The 22,248-nt window shown below is 42.6% G+C and overlaps 1 long non-coding RNA gene across 1 annotated transcript in view; it reads left to right on the top strand.

The window, feature by feature from the left end:
- Positions 1-284: 284 nt before the first annotated feature.
- LOC147116691 (uncharacterized) overlaps positions 285-22,248 on the top strand; it is a 93,015-nt gene continuing 71,051 nt past the window's right edge. Inside the window, exon 1 of the long non-coding RNA XR_015078617.1 lies at positions 285-541. This is a non-coding gene — a long non-coding RNA (uncharacterized LOC147116691). The remainder of the gene's footprint in view (positions 542-22,248) is intronic.

Here is a 22,248-nt window from a genome sequence, read left to right as displayed (position 1 = left end):
TAAATGAAAGGATTTATTATTTTGCAATTAGGTTAGCCACCAAAATTAGACTTTGGCTGTGAAAAGAGCATCAGTTATGCAAAGAGCAAAGTGGTATAATTTACCAGCAAAACCGTAAAAATAACATTGGTAATAATTTGTCTCATTAAAAAACAGAAAGCCACTGTAAAGCAGTTATATCAGAAGCTGCCAAAATTCACTGACAGTGGGACTAATGGAACACGTTACAGCTGTGCAATATTCATAGTCTTACTGCAGCAGCAAGAACACTGAACTAAATGTGTCGATGCTAGTTGGTCAATTGTCCACTCCCATGAAAGTGCAGGCTTGTGGCATTTCAGATCGCAGGGTCCTGGAGCAACATGAGCAGCAATGTCTGACTCTTTGCAAGATAGAGCTAAGCACAGGAATGCAGAGAATGTTTTCTCCTGGCCCACCGAAGCAGGTTCTGTTGGGATCGCGTCTACCGTGACAGTGCTAACACTCACCAGAGCTGAGGTTCCTGAGCAAGAATGGCATCGCCCACCCTGAGAGTAAGAAGGTATCGTTTATTTTTATAGTTTTACCCTCCTGTGTTCTGACTGTGGAGACCACTGCACACAGTTTTCTTTTTTTTTCACTTTCCACTATAATGTGCAATTCACATTTGTTAATCAGAATCTGCTTGAGGTCATCCACCTAACAGGAAAGGGACTTCAGATGTTTGTATTGAAAAGGGATTGTGCTAATAGCCTCCCCCCATCAAACAGCCATTAGGAGTTATTAATTTTGTTTTACACTAATAGTATTTTTAAAACCTTTACCAGCAAATATTCATGGCGACAACTGTGGCCAGTTTAATTTCTAACCAAAAATGGAAGAGAATTTCTGGCAGGAAAATGCTTCAAATCTAATATTGAGTAATGTAGCTATACAATGCTGCAATACTGTCACTCCATTTAAAAAATATATTTTTTGTTACACGGTTACAGCATTCAGCTGGACACTGCTGTAAGTATAAAAATCTTAAAGTTCCAGTGCATACAGAAACACTGTACATAGAAATAAATAGACAATTGACAGAACACAATTATTATACTAAAAATCTATTTTGTTTAAGGATCAAGCGAGTACAGTAGTGGATCTTTTTTTTTCTACTTTTAGAATACAATCATTTATCTCACAACATGCATATGTTCCATTATTTAGAATAAATCTAGCGAATAGCCCAGTGGCACTGTACATTTATGCACTTACATTTTCCCACGTGCTGAGTTGCTGATCATGAGTGGGCCATCATCAGCAGAGTGGCGCTGAATGCATACAAGATGCCCCTCTGCAGTGAGGAAGGAATAAAAATGGCAGATCGTGTTAACTCACACGGCAACACTCCTTAAAATTTATACACACTTGCATTTGCCTTCAACATAGAAAAAGTCTCACAGCACTTCACAGAAAGAAACAGAGAAATATAGGAACAGGAGCAGACCATTCAGCCCCTCGAGGCTGTTCTGCCATTCAATGAGATCATGGCTGAACTGTATCTTTACTCCATCCACCTGCTTTGGCCCCATATCCTTTTATACCATTGGCTTGCGAAAAACCTATTGATCTCAGATTTAAAATGATGAATTGAGCTGGCATCGATTGCTTTTAGTGGGAGAGAGTTCCACACTTCTGCCACCCTTTGCGTGAAGAGGTGTTTCCTAACTTCTCTCCTGAATGGCCTGGCTCTGATTTTAAGGTTATGTCCCCTTGTCCTAGACTCCCCCACCAGCAGAAAAAGTTTTTCTCTATCTACCCTATCAATTCCTTTAAAAATTCTAAAATCCTCAACATGAGAAAAGATGGTGAAGTTAGGAGAGGTGACCAAAGGCATGGTCGAATAAGTAGGTTTAGAAAGGGCAGGTAAAGGGAGGCAGAGAGAAAGCAAGGCAGAGGGGTTTTGGGAGCGAGTTACAGAGATTTGAGCCAAGCTCGTTCTCCCACTGTTGCGGAAGTTGAAGGAACAGGGTTGCCCAGGAGGCCAGAGCTGGATTAACAAAAGGCTTGGGATGGGGCATATGGGTGAAGGAAGCAGGCTAGGTTACAGCTGTGGAGGCATTTGGAAATAAGGATAATGATTCTAAATGGTGCTTTTGGAGATAGGCACCCAGTGTAGGTAGGTGAGGTTGGGCAAAAAGGACTGGATTTAAGCAGCGCTATTTTGGATAAGTTGAAGTTTGTGAAGCATGGACCTTGAGAGACTGGCGAGCAGGGCATTTTAGGCTACTAAATTTTGGAAAAAGGATTTGGCTGCGGTGAAAGTATGACAGGGGCAGAGGCAGGCAATATTGCGGGCAGTGGAGGTAAACAGTCTTGGTCGTGGCTAGATTATGGAGTTTGAAGCTCATTGCTAGGCCAAGCAGGATACCAAGGTTGCGAACCAAATGGTGTAGCCAAAGCAAGCAGTGGGGGCGGGAGATGGAATCAGTGGCAAGGTTATGGAATTTTTGGCTGGGGACGAATACAATGGTTTTGGTCTTCCCAATATCCAAATGGAGGAAATTCTGGCTCAGCTGTCAACCGTCACTCAGTTGGTAGCACCCTCACCTCTGAGTCAGAATTTTTTTAAATATTTGTTCATGGGATGTGGACGTCGCTGGCAAGGCCAGCATTTATTGCCCATCCCTAGTTGCCCTTGAGAAGGTGGTGGTTAGCCGCCTTCTTGAACCGCTGCAGTCCATGTGGTGAACGTACTCCCACAGTGCTGTTAGGGAGGGAGTTCCAAGTTTTCAACCCAACAACGATGAAGGATCAGCGATATACTTCTAAGTCAGGGTGTTGTGTGGCTTGGAGGGGTCCTTGGAGGTGGTGGTGTTCCCATGCGCCTGCTGCCCTTGTCCTTCTAGGTGGTAGAGGTCGCGGGTTTGGGAGATGCTGCCGAAGAAGCCTTGGCAACTTGCTGCAGTGCAGTGTTGTGGGTTTAAGTCCCACTCCAGAGACTTGAGCATAAGAATCTAGGCTGACACTCCAGTGCAGTGCTGAGGGAGTGCTGCACTGTCGGCGGTGCCGTCTTTTGGATGAGACGTTAAACCGAGGCCCCATCTGCTCTCTCAGATGGACGTAAAAGATCCCATGGCACTATTTCGAAGAAGAGCAGGGGAGTTATCTCCGGTGTCCTGGACAATATTTATCCCTCAATCAAAATCCCTGAAACAGATTATCTGGTCATTATCACATTGCTGTTTGTGGGAGCTTGCTGTACATAAAATGGCTGCCGCGTTTCCTACATTACAACAGCGACTACACTTCAAAAGCACTTCATTGGCTGTAAATCACTTTGGGATGTCCGGTGGTCGTGAAAGGCGCTATATAAATGCAAGTCTTTCTTTCTTTTCCCTCCACATGACATCAGACAGGAAGCCTGACAGCACATGGAGTAGATTGGAGGAAGGTAGAAGGCAAAAGTACAACCGGGTGTTATTGAAACCTGGCCGCAGGCCTGTTGGTGAAGTTATGAAGGGGCAACATGTAAATGTGGAAAAGGAGGGGCCATACAGTTTCAGGCAGGCAGCAGCAACAGGGGTCAGGGAGCAGGCAGACTGGCCACCTTCTCAACTCTTGATTGATTAGGAGAAAGATTATTAGGAACAAAAATAAAAATAAAATAAATAATTGCACAAAATATCCATGTATAAATTTGATAAAGATGTTAGCGTTGCTGCTTTATTAAAAATATCCTTCCTGCAATTTTATTAAATGCATATTCCTTAAATATGGACTTGTGCAATGCTGTTTACCAATATATTTTAAAAAAACAAGAAAATCTGGTGCAATGGCACAGCTCATTAAAATATCTTGCTGAGAGCACTCTGAGACAGAATGGATGCAAATTTGCCACAGTGATTCCCCAACATAGCAAATCTCCATTATTGGTGTTGCTGTCAAGAAATGTGTCCATTGAAGATCAAAATCTATAGCACAGGAAGTGTGTGAGGAATAGAGATTCACAGCACATTCACCAGGACATAGCTGATAAAGCCAATTAAAGTCCACAAAATTCATAACAAATCTTACCAAAAGAAGAAATAATTATTACACCCAGAGTTCCATAGTGAGGAAATTCACAATCACAGCCAACCATGCTCCTGCAGCCTTCAGCCGCCTTTGCCCAGCTCTCTAATTTTCCTAAATTCCTTTGCCTCTCTACCTTGCTTCCACCTTCAGAACTTCTCTAAACCATTCTCTTTGACCAAACCTTCTGTCACCCTTTCTAATCTTTCCCTTTCTTGCTTGGTATCCATTTACCTTTGTGAAGCACCTTAGGACATTTGTTTTATGTTAAAGAAGGCACTATTTAAATACAAGCTGCTGCTGTGGGGAGGGCCTATTGGCATCAGGACTATAGAGGTTGAAACTTTCACTGTCAGTTCCTCGTAACAATGATTCAAATGCTCCAACTAAAAATGTGCCGTTGATTGAAATTGTTCAAGAATTTACCTAAATGTTGCTGTTGCTGATCATTGTAAGGCAGAGTAGAATTTGGCAAAGTATTTTAAATGCAATTTTTTTTTTAAAGACAGCAGTTTTTTTAAAGCAAAGTTAGTCACCTCATTCAATACATGTGGTTGAAGATAGATGACCTATCACGTTATTCTCAGCTCCGCCTTGCTTTTATTTCACATGCACTTTACTGACTGTGCTGATCTCAGGCCGTGTAAACAGCTCCAACTGCAGCCCAGGTCTGCCTGCACTAAGGTTCTATCCATGCCAGTCTGCAAGCAGCCAGGAGGTACGTGCAAACAATCCCCTCAGTCCAAAATTTCCTCTCCCTCAATGGAAGCACTTCTATATTCCCTCTCCCTCAGGTTCAATCCGGAATTCTGGCTCAGCTGTTGCTTAACATACAGCATTGCCAGAGGCGCGATAAATGATCCCAGCGTTTTCTAACCTTTTATGAATAAGATATTAAAACAGGCGATGCTTTTGTCTACGTGGCTGTGTGAGTCACAAATGGTGATTAAGAGTCCAAACTGCAGGATAAAAGGGTGCAAGGTCACCATAGATCATTAAGATACCCTACAGCTGAAAAAATAATTTTATAATTGAAACAGCTTGCTCTCATCACAAAGTATTATGTCATAAAATTGGGGAAAATATGCAACTAAATCAAAGTTGCCTTGAATTAGAAGTTGCTTTTACTAGTTTGTACTTACACCATGAATAAAAGTCTAACCTGAGGAAGTGACATGTCTGCATTTAGCAAATTATACATTTAATCATTTGCAATCAATAATTAGTCATTGTTATAGGTTACATACACATTTCAGAAATGTCCATAATAATTGTTTTAAAAAAAATCTCCACTTAACAAACTTATTTTCATAAAAAAGTACCAGCAGACTTGTGGTTTAAAACAAAACTTTTATTATATTTAGTGTTATTATCACTCATGGAAGATACACATCTCACTCCTGGACTTTAACACGACTAATGTATCCTAAATTTTGGAAGTTGTTTAGGGTTTGATGTAATGGCAGATAGACAAGTAAAAGAATGTTTAAAAAGGGAAGGCTGTAATTGATTCTGTACGGGAGAGGCAGCTGGTGAGAAGTGGTAGGAAGAATGGAGGGGAAGGTGAATTATTGATTAGCATGAAAAATTGAAGATTACCAAGAGATCTTGGGTGAAAAGGCTCTGGTGCGTATAATTAGCACCAATCTGAAACCAGATAGGGTGGTGTGAGTCAGAGTATATAAAGAATGTGCATACGGTATTCAGGGCAAGAATGACTGTGCAGTGGTTAGTGGGGATGGCAGCAATATCCCATTTGTACCCTCAAGGTGATCCTTGGAACCAAAGGCCATGGAATCAAAACCATCTGATGTGAGGAGTGGCAATAGGAAGACTGACTGAATAACCACTTTTTATTTCCATTTACGAAAATCTTTAATACCTGTACCGCATGATCCACTTTTGCATTTGAAATAGAACATGAGCTTCCTAGTGGTGCGATAGATAGTGGATAACACAGTAATCACCTACCATTTTACTAATTGAGGAAAATGGGAAAAAGGAGAGATTACACAGGGTGGGTTAATCTGCCCGGTTTTTGTTCTTTCGTGATCTTCTGCTGCACAATGTCGTGGAACATGGCGGCTGATTTAATGATCTTATTGAATGGTGGAGCAGGCTCGAGGGGCCGAATGGCCTACTCCTGCTTCTATTTCTTATGTTCTTATGATTTTTAGGTTTTTGGTTTGGTGACTTCTTAGGGGTCCATGTATTGCAGGGTGAAAACAAATATATACCTTTAGAAATGATGCTATATTGGCAAACACAGATAATCAGCCAGCTTCACAGCGGCTCACTGGATGTTTGCTATTTAGTATCGCTGAAGAGTGTGTCTTCATAGACTAAATTAATTTCAATAGAAATTTATGTTCTTAATTTTATTCTAGGTATTGCATTAAGAGCAGGCAATCTTTTGAACTGAGAAAGTTAGGTGACGGCCCAGAGTGTAGGACATGACCAATGTTGAAAAGATTAGCAGAGAAGGCAAGGTAAATCAAGAGATGTTGCTAATATCCTTCAAGACTGGATCTTGTAAGATTTTGGGATAAGTGCTAGCAGCACTGTTTGCTATTCCGAGTTTGTGTACTATGTTAGGGGTCCTTCCTCAGTGCAACTTTTCCTCTGGAAAGGTTGGACAAGCCTCTTGTACCTCAGATGTCTGCTCGGTATGGTATAACTAGCTTGGAATTTGGTCCATGCTATTGTGAGAAGCTAGCAAACAGATTCTCTGTGCTGCTAAGTGAGATCTAGTATTGATGTAGAGTTATTGTCCATCACTATAATTGCGGAGATAGGACACTACTCCTTCTACTGGGACACATTTATGTTACACTACATTTTCCTTGGTCTAGCTTAACCAGCCTTGGTTTCACTTCCCGTGGTCTTCTCTGGTTCTTCGATCCCAAGTCAAGGACTATGGAACAAATAATTGTGGATGTGTTAGCATATGGTTTGGAATTCTAATATACTTTCATAAAAGCTAAAAAATATGTAGTTTGGAGAACTAAGTAAATAAGGTGGCACATTTCAAAAGAGAAATGTACTTTGGTTCAGCAGACGCACTTTAAACATGGTTAGAAATTCATTATAGCCTAGGAATGGGCGGTATCATTAGAAAAGTTGGAGAATTAGTGCCAGGCACTAATGCTTTAGACTGCACGCAAAATTCATTCTCACTGCTCAAAGAAATGTCACCACAAGCTTCACACACTGCCCAAAGCACCAGACCCCCAGCACTCACCCACCAACAATCTCTACCTACCAACACTCACATCCACATCTCACACCTTGCACACAATGACAGCCATTCAACTATGGCAGGCTCAAAGGTCATTAGTTATTAGAATGAATGTGATATGTGTGATATGTTTATGCATACATTTATTAATGGAGTTTGCAATATTTTGAGATCTCTCTCATTTCACCTTTGTGCCCAGGAGGACGCTGTGATATGGCACGACACAGGGAAGGTATGATGGGGACATGATGAGCAAAAGGGATCTGGGGTTTAAGTCATCCTGGCATGAGGCTGGAGGTCTGTGACCACCACCTTGGTGATGCAGAGCCATCTAATACACTGCTCCTCATTTAATTGAAAGTAGGAGAAGTGCTGTCGAAATACCTTCGGAGGGTAAGGCCTCCTGGTGAGAGCCCTGATGTCCCTCCTCATCCTTCTGTGCACATGATCTCATATCTCTTGCTGCCTACACTCCCTCCACCGTAGATCTTGGAGGGCGAGGTGGTGCCAGTGCAGCCCCCATTAATGTTGCCAAGTGTAGCAGTTTGAATCTTTGAACAATAAATGTAGCTACTTTGTAGTTGCCAGAAGACTGCTGATACAAAGGAAGCTTGAAATTACTCCTAGGAACTGTTCGAGTGGGTGAAACTGACAAGATACCACTGAAACTAATCTGCCCTGACAGCTAGGAGTGATTAATGCTGATGCCTTTAAATAACATTGCTGGAGCCAGCTTCCTGGAGCTGCACATCAGCTCTCCCTGTCACTGTCTAGTCGAGGCACTAAGGTAAGTGGCGACAATGAATTTTCCAGACCGAGCGGCCAGTGAGTGTGTGATGTCATGATCTGCCTGGTGGTGAAGTCCCTGGCAGTACCTCATACTGGTGGTGCAATGGGGAGGGGGGGGGCCGGATTTGCCGTGCGGGGCTGGATTCACCTCGCCCCAGTGCTACTGCATCAGTGACCCATTACAGTCATCTGCTGGCACTAACAGGAGGTGCTAAGGCCGCTCAGTCTGAAAAATTCATTGTCGCCACTTACCTTAGCGCTTCGATTAGACAGTGACAGGGAGAGATGGTGTGCAGCTCCAGGAAGCTGGCTCCAGCAATGTTATTTAAAGGCATTTTTCCCCCAATGTTTCTCTTCCCTCCCTGTCTTCAAAGTACTGCAGTAGATTTTTTGGGTGGTGCAGCCTTTTTAGTACTTTGGTAAAGTAATCGTGGGTAAGCCTACACAATAAGTGTCAATGGCTATCTAACTGTGGGGGCATCACTACTGACACAATCTTATCCTCATTGCACACACTTTCCAGTAGGGTTCACTAATTAATCAGAAGCAAGAGATTTGACTGGTTTCTCACCACCCCCCCACACACTCCCTTCCTTCCTCCATATCCCCCTCTCCCCACTACTCCCCCACCTCCCCCCCCCACACAATTACCAAACCTGAGGAGACTAAGGCTAACTGTAGTACCTCCACCCTCACCCAGCTGAGGTTTGTTAACTCAGTACAGACCAAAAGTTGAATCTGGGGCACCCTCTGCCAATACTAAATATGATCCCTTTCCGACTGCGCTACTGGGGGTTTAACTTTTTAAATCCTCAGGAACAATCTATATATTCTGATAACATTCACACAGCATACACTCTGCACTTGAGTTTTAACTCACGTAATTCTGTGAGCTGTTGTTTAAACTATTCATTTGAATGAATTATGAGGAGTGGAATGTATCTGACCACATCAGCTGCATTCAATTATAATACACTGATGCTGATTACCTTGAAATCAACTGTTAACAAATGTCTGTTGCGAGTCATAGGTACTTGAAAGCCAACCAAAGGTTAATCAATTTCAACTGTTTCATCGGCGATAATATATTTCAAAAAGTTATACTTTCGGTTGCAAAAATTTTAAATGCAAAAGGGTTAATAGGTCTCACACAATAAATAGGTTCTTATTCAAAAGGACTGCACATTGCGCCAAGATAGAATCCATAATTAAGATGCTACATTGTTAAATCAAATGTAACAGTCTTGTAATTAAATAATGTCTAATGGAAACAGATATAAACTGATATTTACCATATATTATCATCTGTAAGACAATTAAGAAGTTCAAAGAATTTGATCAAACTCAAGAACAAAGCTAGATCAGTTTATAAAGCTGCCTGTCACCTAGATTATACAGTACTTACATTTTATAACACACTCACACAATCTGATGGCTTATCTAAAGTTTTCATAAAGTCAAACTTGCTCTTGGGATGTTCCAGGTGATTTTAAAATGACTGTAAATAATGTGATTTGATTTATCAGCATCCTACTTAAGGTAAGCATTTTATACAGTGCCAGTGTTACGTGCAATAATCAATTGATGTTTGGAATATATTTTGCAAACGACAATACTGATATTCAAATATTTGGCTGTTTATTACCTCATCTCTGTGTAGTAAGCAATGTTTTGGTTTGAGATTTATTTCAGCCATCATGGTGCTGATTGTTAAGCAACTGTGATGATTTTTTGAAGTTTTTAAAAAAATCATTGCTAATTTCTCTATGCTTTAGGAGTACATTAGCTTGCTGTTACACTGTGGTTTCACTGTACAGTATTAAAAAAGTGACTATTATTAAGAAACATACACCATTTCACTAACATTAGTGAACATTTTTTTCTAATGTGTCTGACTTTTTACATATTCAGGGAGATAAATTTCAGTTGGTGGCAGAGTGAGTAGTGCAGTATAGTGGGGTGACACTCGTTTTTTTTGCTGTGTTAGTAAGTATTCAGTGCTATCACATTGCGACAAATGAAATGACACAAAACTTGTTACAAAAGACAAATAAGCAATTACGTAAGGTGAAACAATTTTATTTTAACTTGTGTCAGCTGGCTTTTAGTGATATTACATTTTTTTTTATTGGTTAAAAGCTTTAATACTGCTTCAAGTTGAGATATAGATGTTGTACTTTTCTATAAGGGATGGATCAACTTTACTTTGAACCCAATCTATCTTACTGCTCAGCAAAATAACTCACAAAGATCTACTTTGGGCAACCAATAAGTCAGCGGACGGAAACAGGCCTTCCAATTCGGTAAACATATGCATGTACGGACAACATATGTAGTGCCTGCAGTGTATCAAAGCATTCACAAAAGCTTACAGGCATCGCTGCAACATTCTTGTGCCCGTGCTGACTGTATGCAGTAAAACCGTGTGAAAAAAACTCGCCATTGAATGTTTATACATTGCAAGATACATTGATGTAGGAGCATGCGAGCATATCCCATGCTTACTAACGGCGCAGAAACACAATAAATAACTTCCTTCCATTCCAACCACTTTTTGTCATATAACTATTTCAATACAGAAGACAAAAACGCTACACTGATATTACTTATTAAACATTTTTGCTCGTTTTTGTACTAAGTTATTCAAGTGAGTTGAATCAATTTAGATCTCAGTACCTTCCGCACAGAGAATATCTTTAAGAAATAATCCAATTTAAGTTAGAACATAATCGATTTATATTTGCAACTTGTACTGAAAGCTCTAGAGAATACAACACAGCTAAGGAACACTAATTTCTGCTTCCATATATTTTTTTGGCATCAGTAGATGATCAGTCTAAGCTATAAAATTATTCTTTTTCCCAAATGAAGAAATTTGTACAAAGGGTTAGGGTTTACTAATAAAGTTATTTTTGTGATAGTTTTGAAGTTGAGTAATCAGCACCACAATGGCTGAAATAAGAAATCTTAAACTTAGGAAAGACTACATAGAGATGAGGCATTAAACATACAAGTTGTTGCATATCATTATTGTAGTTTGTAAAACATATTCCAAACATCAGTTGATTTTTGTAGGTAAGAACTGACACTATACAAATGCTGAAATAGGATGGTAATTATTCATATCACATTATTTACAGTCATTTTAAAATCATCTAGAACATCCCCCAGAGCATATTTGACCCAATAATAAAATTAACAATATCTATAAGATTACATTATTTTTGAGGGAAATCTGTAGGAAAGCAGTGCAGATTAACAATTTTACTGGTTAGTTGAGAAGGTACAGAACCTCTTTTCACATAACTTTAAATGTGATGAATTTCAACAAGCTTATACTTTCTCTTGCATTTTTAAAAAATGGCATTCCCCAGTTTTTAAGTAATTTTTATGTTGCCCCAGAAACCATTCCCGAGATCAGCTAATAGGCAGCTGACCAACAGTGAAGCTTCCAACATCTCTGAAAGCAAAGATGGTCTTCCTTCCATGTGTTGATGTGTGCACTCTGTTCCCAGCCTGCCCCGATATCCCAGCCAAGATCAGGAGCTCCCTTAGTGGGGAATTGTGGGTGAAAACCTGCAATTGACATTCCCTCAGGTAACATATTAGCGCATCAATGGCAAACTATGGTTAAGCCAACATTCTGATTTCCAACGCCTTTGTGCCGACAGACTCGCACCCAGTCACGTACAGTTGGGTAACCATCAGACTTGCCATCGAATTGTGATTTACCATTGGATTGTTTTTGTTGTTTGCTTGGTGGTGGTGAGAAGGGACACAAAGGTCTAAATGTTATACTTGTTCAAGCCATGAGCACCCAAGCAAAAACACTAACTCGGAGGGCCAATAATAGAAATGTATCACAAATAAACACAAAATGATTTGCTGTCGCGTCCATCAAATCTGCACACAGCCAATTGAAAGCTTACCTCATTATTGGACTACTGTGGTCAATTGACATGGGCTTTCAGCTTACTAATAGCACAGTGTAGGCTGGCAGGGTAGGACTGATCCACTGATTAGGGTTATCATTGAGTGTATATTTTAAGTTCTGCTAGTGAATAAATATGAATTATTCTACATTTTAATTAAATAATGTTTTAAGCAACGTCCATGCATAGATTTTAGTATAGCCAGCTTGTTGGGACAAAAAAATAATCAGGAAAATAATAAATCCTACACAGCGATCCAACCCAGAGTTGAAGAAGAGAGAAAAATGAGCACCTGCTATTTCAGTTGTTACTGGCAATACATATATACGTGTTAACCAAAAAAAAGAAACATTTTTTTGAATTTGTTCTTGGGATGTGGGCAAGGCCACATTTATTGCCCATCCCTAGTTACCTCAAGAAGGTGATGGGTGTTCTTGACTAATGATTGATTGTGCAGCTAAGGCATTAAGAGTCAACCACGTACTCTGGGCCTGGAGTTGAGTGTAGGCCAGGGATGGCGCATTCCCTTCCCTGAAGGACCACAGTGTATCAGTTATATGTTTACAACGTGCAAGCAGCTTTCAAATTCCTCGGGGCTGATTCTGGTCTTTACTGTCTGGTCATTGAGCATCACTGAGGCAGAGCAGGGAAAGGAAAATGTGGGAGGATTGCACACCCCCAATCCTCCCCGACAGATTTTCCTTTCCCTGCTCCGCCCAGGCAATGCACAGCACACAGGTGGTAAAGACGAAAATCAAATTGATTTTTTGTGGTGCTAGCTTACCAATGAACAGTTTTACTGAATTCAGTTTGAACTCACCACTTTGGCCTTGCTGGACCTGCACCATAACCACTATGCTACGGTACCACTGGTCACCTTAGAAATGTGATTCACCACCTCACATTTGGACGTGCCACTGAGCACTCTGAATAATTTGAATTATGTTTGGGCAGCAAATTGCAGCCATTTTTCCTCCCCCTTCCCTATGGCAATGGTTCATTTGGACACACTGATAATAAAATTTCCTTCGAGACTCTATGAATTATGCAGGTACTGTCTTTATTTTTTTTTAAGTAGATGAATTTTAAAAAAAATCCCCAATTGTTGGGAAAGATCTGGCACTGGTATCATAGAATAGTACAGCACAGAAAGAGGCCATTCAGCCCATCGGGTCTGCACCAGTTCTTTCGAAACACTATTGAAAAACAACACTACTTGCACAGTAGTAAGCTGAAGGGTCTAGCCATTCAAGTTGGCAGCATGGATTTTAGCAGGCACTTTTACTCTCCTGCCTTGCACTATAAATGCTATAAATAATAATCGCCAGCGCGATAAAAGATGAATAAATGGGGGGGATGGGGACGGAGAAACAGGTTCATGGAATTACTGACCTTGCTTTCAATTTTCCTGTCCCAGAGGTGGCTGTTTTTTCTCCGCACTGGTGAGTTTTTCTTTTTAAATGGCTCATTACCTCTCTTGGGCACGGTTGGAGTCCTATCCTCATGGGACAGGATTCTGGCCATATGTTCAAATGGCATTTGGTCAGATGGGAGGGCGCAACAAAGACATTTCCAGTTTACCCCTTATACATTCAGGTGGACTCCCTGCCCACCCCCCCCCCCACCACCGTCTACATTATGACAGGTTTGAACCTTAACAACGGCAAAATACTTCTGGGTGGTCATTTGAATATTTTAACGTGAATATTTAAATGTAACAATTACCCAACAGTCGTACAAAATGCATCAAGGATTACTTTACAGTTTATTTATATTATTTAGGATTTACAGCTGACACTGACCCCTTACAGCTGGAACCCTGGGCAAAATAGATTAAACAGTGATTATGTCTACAGGGCGGTGGTGGAAGGGGAGGGGGGTTAATTTTATATACACAGAGGAGATGATAATTGTTGCTGGTCCCATTGAGAGCACAGGGGGGGTGGGGTGGGGTGGGGGGAATAGCAAATGAAACCACCAGTTTCATTCTATTTTTAAGAAAACACGACTTGTTACACAGATTATAAATGTAAATGGCCAAAACATCTGTATACAACCTTGCGGAAAAATCTGCAAAAACCAGGAGGTTTTTTTCTTGCATGCTAACACCTGCGAGGTGTTAATCACAAGCCGCGTAAACATTTCAAGGCTGAACATTTGACAGACATTCACTTTACAACAGGATCCACACGTCTATCTGGATGACCCTGGAATGAATAAATCAAATCGTAAACCTGAAGGCACAGATGTTTTTTGCAGACAGATGTGGGCCTTTCAAAGAGAGAAGTCAATTTAAAGTGCGTGATGATATGAGAAATTCAGGTTACTCTGCTTAATAGCAAGATGCTTACGGATAACTTCCTTTTAAACACATTTTACTTCACATTCCTTTTTGGGGGGGAAAGTGCACACAATGGAAATTCCTCCTGACTGTCATTTTAATGGTTTCCCTCTGCCCACTAACAGGGGCAAAACTCCTACCTGCTCAAGAGGAACTGACTGCAATTACGAGTCATACAGCACTGTTTTTGAAAGAGAATAATTGGTGTTCTTCGAACATCTTTAAAAACAAACACAAAATTACTGACCTGCTGCAACCTTATAAAGAATAAGTTGTGCAAGAACATTTCTCCTGTTGTAAAAAGCTGCTAAAATTCTCAATGATTTCAGGATGCCCTGAGGAAACAGAAGTCATTATTTAAACATATACAGCACAAGAGTGAGAGAGATTCATTTCCTTGTTTTGAAGGTGCAGATCAGAAAGCAAATCAGGAATTCACAATGGAACTCTTTCAGCGTGATGCAGAGCCGGGAGCCTGAGACTCACTACAACAATAGTTTGAGTGTATTGAGAAATGGCTTGTTTTATCCTTCCCTATACAGGTTTTTCACCGCATGGCAATGCACCCAGATTTGATTTAAGCATTGTCAAAAAAGGAGGAGGGAAAAAAAATGTTTTGGAAGTCCACTTATGTGGCTCAGCACCATACTGGACTTATCTGTTGGAGCACTAAGCAAATCAACAGGAGAAAAGTTAATAGATTATAATTACTGTCACTTTTCACGATGTAGAGCTTTCAATAATTTGACCCCATGTGTGGGAGGGCAGTGTTAAACAAACACTGCTATCCTTATCACAACAGTGACAGGAAAACCTGAATTTCTTTAACTTATCATATGGATACGGTGCACATTTATACTGTCGCTGGTGCAGATTAATATTTCCTTTTTTAAAACAAACTAACAAGCCTCCTCATTACTTTTGCACACATGAAAGAGAAATGTGTTGTTTATGTCTAATATTATGAAAGAGGACGGTCTTAACCGAAGTATTTTAAAAAGAATCAGTAAGGTTTCAGAGTCATTAGATAAATCAAGGGAGAGTTTAAAGTTTCATATTTGTTTTACGTCATAAAATGATCTACTACATCCATTGTATTAAATTGTGATGTTAACAGTTATAAAGCCACTGCAGTTTGTAGTTTCTATTTCATGTGGTGAGTCACAGTGATAAGGTGAAAGCAAAAGAAATGCAGCTGTTGAATTTCATGTAACAAATTCTAAAATTTTAAGGCCCCAACCAATACTAACAAAGTGTGTTCTATAATTTGATGACCCAGTAAAACAAATCTGATATCTTCCCACTGTTCCTCGTGTTGCTTATTAAACAGTTTAAGAACTGAAGACAAGTTCGGGAATGAAAAATGCCTCCGCTATAAGTTTATCATGGCATTGTCTGAAATACGAAACAGGAAAAATTAAATATTCTCTGACAAGCTGGAGTCTGCCTTCAACTGCCCCCATCGTGGAAGCTACACCACTGGGGAAAAAGTGACAATAGGATCCTCTTCCATACTCCATCCTGAGGTCATTAAGTGTCATTCCAACAGGTGTACAGAGTTTACTGATTCTATACACCTGAGATGCTTGCCCATAAAAGTTATGCTGCTCGTATAACATTTGTGTAAACCACATTCATGTGCGTCCATGGATTTATATGTATGGCTGACCTTTGTGATTGGCAATGAAATTCCCAGATAAATACATTCACTGTGTTACACAGGAACAGGAGTAGACATTCAGAATATTTTCTTAATGGTGAGGGACTGGAGATATTTTCTGACATTTTGAGCCTGCTCCGTTAAGTTAGATCATGGCTAATCTGTACCTCCACTCCATTTACCCGCCTTGGTTCCATATCCCTTGATATCCTTACTCAACAAAAAATAACAGCTCAGCCTTGAAATTTTCAATTGACCCAGCATCCACAGCCTTTTGGGGGAGAGAGTTCCAGATTTGCCCTACAATTTGTGTCAAAATACTGCTTCCTGCTATCGCTCTTAAACGGCCAAGCTCCAATTTTAAGAGCACGCCATCTTGTTCTGGGTTCCCCCCACCAGAGGAAATAGTTTTGCTGTATCTACCCTATCAAATCACTTTATCATTTTAAACACCTCGATTAGATCACTCCCTAAACTCAAGGGGATACAAGCCAAGTTTATGCATTCTGTCCTCATAATTTAACCCTTTATAAGCCCTGGTATCATTTTGGTGACTCTGTGCTTTACCCCTTCCAAGGCCAATATATCTTTCTTGAGGTTGATGCTCAAAACTAAACACAGTATCCAGATGGGGCCTAAACAAGACGCTGTACAACTAAAGCATCACTTTCTCGCTTTTGAATTCCAACCCCCTTGAGCTAAAGACCAGCCCTTCCATTAGTCCTTTTGAGTACTTTTTGTGCCTGTGCACTAGCTTTTTTTCAATGATTTGTGTACATGGACACCAAAATCCCTTTGCTTCTCCAGTCCCTCACCATTAAGAAAATATTCTGATCTGTCTTTCTCAGATCCAAAGTGATGACCTCAAATTTCCCCACATTGAACTCCATCTGTCATAGTTTTGCCCACTCACTTAACCTGTTTCTGTCCCTGTGTAACTTCCTGCTCCCACCCACACAACTTACGTTGCCTCCTAACTTGGGCCGCAATTTCGCCGGCCGAGGTGGGTTCAGGGCGGGAGAGGTCGTTGTCGGGATGCGGTCCCGCTGCCTACTGAAGCCCGCTGAAAAAAAGGATTTTACGTTAATGGGCCTTGTTAAGCCAGCCCGTCATGTTCCCCGAACCGATTAGAAAGTGCGGGTCAGGTGACGTCAGCGCTGACGCTTCTCTTGCCAGTTTATTTAAAGGGCCCATGGCCCCACTGCATTCCACTTCCTGAATTTGAAATGACCATTGCTGAGATAGCTTGTTCAACTCCAAAAATGAGCTCACAAAGGCAGAGGGCTGCACCTCGATTCAGTGGTGGCTCCCTCCATGTTCTTGTGGAGGGAGTCAAAGCTCGCAGGGAGGTTCTGTTCCCTGCCAGTGGTCGGAAGAGACCTCCCCAGGAGACCAAGGCAGCCTGGCTGCAAATAGCTGAGGAAGACACAAGCAGGGATGTTGTCAGGAGGACCAGGCTGCAGTGGCACAAACCTTTCAATGATCTCAGTAGATCAGGAAATGTTACTGCAAAGCCACACTCAACCTCATCCTGCTGTGCCTCTCATCACATCCCCATCACTCTGCCTTCCCTACCCTACTCCTGCTCATCCTTACTCACACCAACTTACCTTGTACCTCCACCCATCCCTCTCTATCTACATTATCACTTCCCCATCTCACTAGCCACCCCTCACACTCACCCTCATCCTGGTCCAATCATACCAACAAACAACACACAAGGGTAGGCACTTGTGTGCTTAAGCCAATGTTCATGTGAAGTTTCTGTTAATGTGCTGTCAAACATTGAAATCTTTATTTTAAAACTTTGCGTTCTTGGACAGATGTATGTGCACCTTTGGCTTAGTGAGCTGCAGCGAATGGTGAGACATAATGGTACACCCCGCAATGGCGATGAGTGTGAAAGGAATGGCTTGGGCATTGTAAGGATGCTTTATGGCGTTGGTGTGGGGTGGTGCCAAGCTGGCGCATCATGTGGCAGCCAGGGTGTACAGCATCAAGTGAAGTAAATGTGGCCATGGTGAGGCCATCCTTGGTGTCCCGGGCAGCAATGTGGTCGGGTACTGATGCCCTGTGTCCTGTGCAGCATCAGGTGATTGCGGAGATGGTTGGTGTTGTTGTTGGTGCTGCTGGTGTGCCTGGTGCTGCTGGTGTTGGGGCTGATTGTGGTGGGATTCTGAGGACCAAAGTGAGAGAGTGTAAACCGTACCCATTCTGATGTAATAGATGGCAAGAGATGGAGAGATGACAGAATCCGTCAATGGTGAGTGAGGTTGTTCCAATGAGGTGCCACTGGATAGAGAGTTGGCTCCAAACACTTGCAAGCTAAAGAAATCTCTATGTCTTCCAAATGCAGTAACCAACAGTTTCTGAGCTCTGAAACTGAACAGCTGCAACATGGTATCCTTTATACCACTTCTGCAGCTGCCTGGTAATCAGACAAATCAAAGCAGACTCAACTCACGACAGGGTGAGCTGGCGTGTTTCCCCGAGCAGCGGGTAACCTGTGGGGGAGCACATAAAATTAGAAGGTAGGTTCAAAATAGTATTAAATTGGCTGTTAACAAGCCATTTAATGATCTAAATTGTCTCACCCGCCACTTGGTTTCGGGTCTGTTCTGCGCAGACAGACCCGACACCTGGGAGACTCGCGTGGAGACGGCTTGGCAGCGGGTTTCCTACCTACTGTCAATCTTTGATATTTTGACAGCTGACCCGCATCTGAACCCGCCCTCTGAGCGCCGGCAAAATCCAGCCTTTAGTGTCATCTGCAAACTTGGATATGCAACTCTCTATCCCTTCATCTTAGTCATCAATATACATGGTGAAAAGCTGAGTCCCCAGTACAGAACCCTGGGGAACACCACTTGTCACACCCCGTCAATCAGAGAATGAACCTTTTAGCTCTAAGCTCTGTCTACTACCTCCCAACCGATTACCGACCCATGTCACAAGGTTGCCTCCAATTCCATCCGCTTTCATTTTTGCTGATAATCTCTTGTGTGGAACCCTATATAATACCTTCTGGAAGTCCATATACATAGATACATAGATACATAGAAGATAGGAGCAGGAGTAGGCCATTCGGCCCTTCGTGCCTGCTCCGCCATTTAATGAGATCATGGCTGATCCTTTAATTCAGTATCCCGTCCCCGCCTTCTCTCCGTAACCCTTAACCCCTTTTGCCCGTAGAAATATATCTAATTCCCTCTTAAATATATTTAATGAGCTGGCGTACACTGCCCTCTGTGGCAATGAGTTCCACAGGTTCACCACTCTCTGAGTGAAGAAATTCCCCCTCATCTCTGCCCTAAATGGTTTAGCCCTTATCCTTAAATTATGTCCTCTAGTTCTGTTTTCACCCGCCAAGGGAAACATTCCTTCTGCATCCAGTCTGTCTAGACCTGTCAGAATTTTATACACTTCTATGAGGTCCCCTCTCAATCTTCTAAACTCCAGTGTGTACATCCCTAAACTACATAGTCTCTCCTCATAGGTCATTCCCGCCATTCCTGGTATCAGCCTGGTGAATCGCCGCTGCACCCCCTCCATGGCAAGAACATCCTTCCTCAGATGAGGCGACCAAAACTGTACACAGTACTCGAGGTGTGGTCTCACCAGTGCCCTGTACAGCTGCAGCAAGGTATCCCTGTTCCTGTATTCTAACCCTTTTGCTATGAAGGCCAGCATACCGTTTGCCTTCTTGACCGCCTGTTGCACCTGCATGCTCGCCTTCAGTGACTGGTGTACAAGAACACCCAGGTCTCTCTGTACTTCCCCCTCTCCCAATCTATTGCCATTTAAATAATAATTTGCCCTCCCGTTCCTGCACCCAAGGTGGATAACTTCGCACTTGTCCACATTATAGTGCATCTGCCATTTATCCGCCCAATCGCCCAGTCTGTCCAAATCGCTCTGGAGCTTCCTGGTCTCTTCCTCTGAGCCCACCCCACCTCCTAGTTTAGTGTCGTCTGCAAATTTGGAAATGCTGCATCCGACTCCCTGATCCAGGTCATTAATGTAAATTGTGAACAGCTGGGGGCCCAGGACAGATCCCTGTGGTACCCCACTTGTTACTGCCTGCCATTCAGAAAATGAGCCGTTTATTCCAACTCTCTGTTTTCTATCTGACAGCCAGTTCCCTATCCACGCCAAAACTTTCCCCTTTATCCCATGAGCCTCAATTTTCCATGCTAATCTTTTATGTGGGACCTTATCGAAGGCCTTTTGGAAGTCCAGGTACACCACATCTACTGGCTCTCCCCCATCTATTCTACCAGTTACTCCCTCAAAAAATTCCAATAGATTAGTCAAGCACGATTTACCCTTTGTAAATCCATGTTGACTCTGTCCTATCCTGTCCCCATTTGCTAAGTGCTCCGCTATTTCATCCTTAATGATGGACTCCAGCATTTTGCCCACAACTGATGTAAGGCTTACAGGTCTGTAATTACCTGCTTTTTCCCTACCCCCCTTTTTGAATAGTGGGGTAACGTTAGCTACCCTCCAATCCATCGGCACTGTTCCCGAGTCTAATGAATTCTGAAAAATCATCCTTAGTGCATCCGCTATCTCTAGGGCCACCTCCTTCAGTACCCTAGGATGCATGTTATCAGGCCCTGGGGATTTGTCCACCTTCAATCTATAGATAGTCATAGGCACTACCCTATCCACCATGCTGGTGACCTTCTCAAAAAATTCAACTAGATTAGTCAGGCGTGACCTGCCCTTCACAAATCCATGCTGATTCTCTTTGGTCGGTTGATAGTTGTCCAAGTGCACAGTTACTCTGGCCTGGATTTTAGCCTGGAGGTGAGTTGTGTGAATGGGGGCTATTGTGAGGTCGGGAAACCTGGAAGAACAGGTTTCCTGAATGTCCTGCTGAATTTAACTGCCGGGCCCCTTTAAGTGGGATTCCCGCCTACAGGCAGCCTGATTGACAGCCTGGAGGCCTTTCGGGTGGGAAGCCTGCTTCACAAGGTCGAAACCTACGAGAGCAGATAGTTGTAATGGGGGAGTGAGAGAGATTGTGCGGGGGTGGAGGGGTGGGGGGGGTGGTCCAGATCGCGGGGGATCCCGATTGAGAGAAGTGGTCGGGGGATCCCATGTTGGTCTGGAGGGGTTCTGATTGTGGGGGGGGGAGGGGTGGGGTCGAGTCCCGTGGTGGTCTGAGGGGTCCTGATTGCGGCGGGGGGGGAGGTGGGGCGGTCAGATGGTGGGGGGGGAGGAGCAGACCGATCGCAGTGGGGCGAGGTGTGGGGGTTGGTTTATTGGGTAGCTTGCTGGGCCGAGAAGAAACACTTCTTCTCCTCCTAGCCCATAACCAGTCCTGTAAAGGCACTTACCTCATGGATTCAGCCCTTCTCGCCTGCTTTCCCGAGTCCAGAACCAGGGGTCACAGTCTAAGGATAAGGGGTAAGCCATTTAGGACAGAGATGAGGAGGAATTTCTTCACCCAGAGAGTGGTGAACCTGTGGAATTTTCTACCACAGAAGGCAGTGGAGGCCAATTCATTAAATATATTCAAGAAGGAATTAGATATATTTCTTAAGGTTAAAGGGACCAAGGAATATGGAGAGAAGGCAGGGACAGGGTACTGAATTTAGATGATCAGCCATGATCTCATTGAATGGCGGAGCAGGCTCGAGGGGCCGAATGGCCTACTCCTGCTCCTATCTTCTATGTTTCTATGTTTCAGCTACAGGTTTCCTAAGGCAGATAGCTTCATTATAATATGTAAATGACCACCTGCTTCCTGTGAGTGGATTGGTCAGCCTCCATAAAATTCGGAAGTGGCCGGGTTCGGTTCCTGTTCCAGATTTTTTGCATTTTAATCTCTGACATGACCCCAACCCACCTGGTTTTTGGAGTTAAGATTCAGCCCTCCGTCTCTGATGATAGATTCCATTAACTTCCATACAATTTATGTTAAACTGACAGTCTCCCTCCCTTAGAATCATAGAAATTCACAGCACAGAAGGAGGCCATGCCTGCGCCGGTCAAAAAAGAGCTCTCCAGCCTAATCCCACTTTCCAGCTCTTGGTCCAGAGCCTTGCAGGTTACGGCACTTCAAGTGCATATCCAAACACTTTTTAAATGTGATGAAGTTTTCTGCCTCTACCACCCTTTCAGGCAGTGAGTTCCGGACCCCTACCACTGAAAAAAGTTCTCCTCAACTCCCCACTAATCCTTCTACCAATTACTTTAAATCTATGCCCCCTGGTTATTGACTTCTCTGCTAAGGGAAATAGGC

This window comes from Somniosus microcephalus, chromosome 6, assembly GCF_052327205.1.
Source record: "Somniosus microcephalus isolate GS21.2 chromosome 6, FLI_Smic_1.0, whole genome shotgun sequence".
NCBI classification, from domain to species: domain Eukaryota; kingdom Metazoa; phylum Chordata; class Chondrichthyes; order Squaliformes; family Somniosidae; genus Somniosus; species Somniosus microcephalus.
The sequence above is the reverse complement of the archived record's forward strand: the minus strand, read 5'-3'. Positions and strand labels throughout refer to the sequence as shown.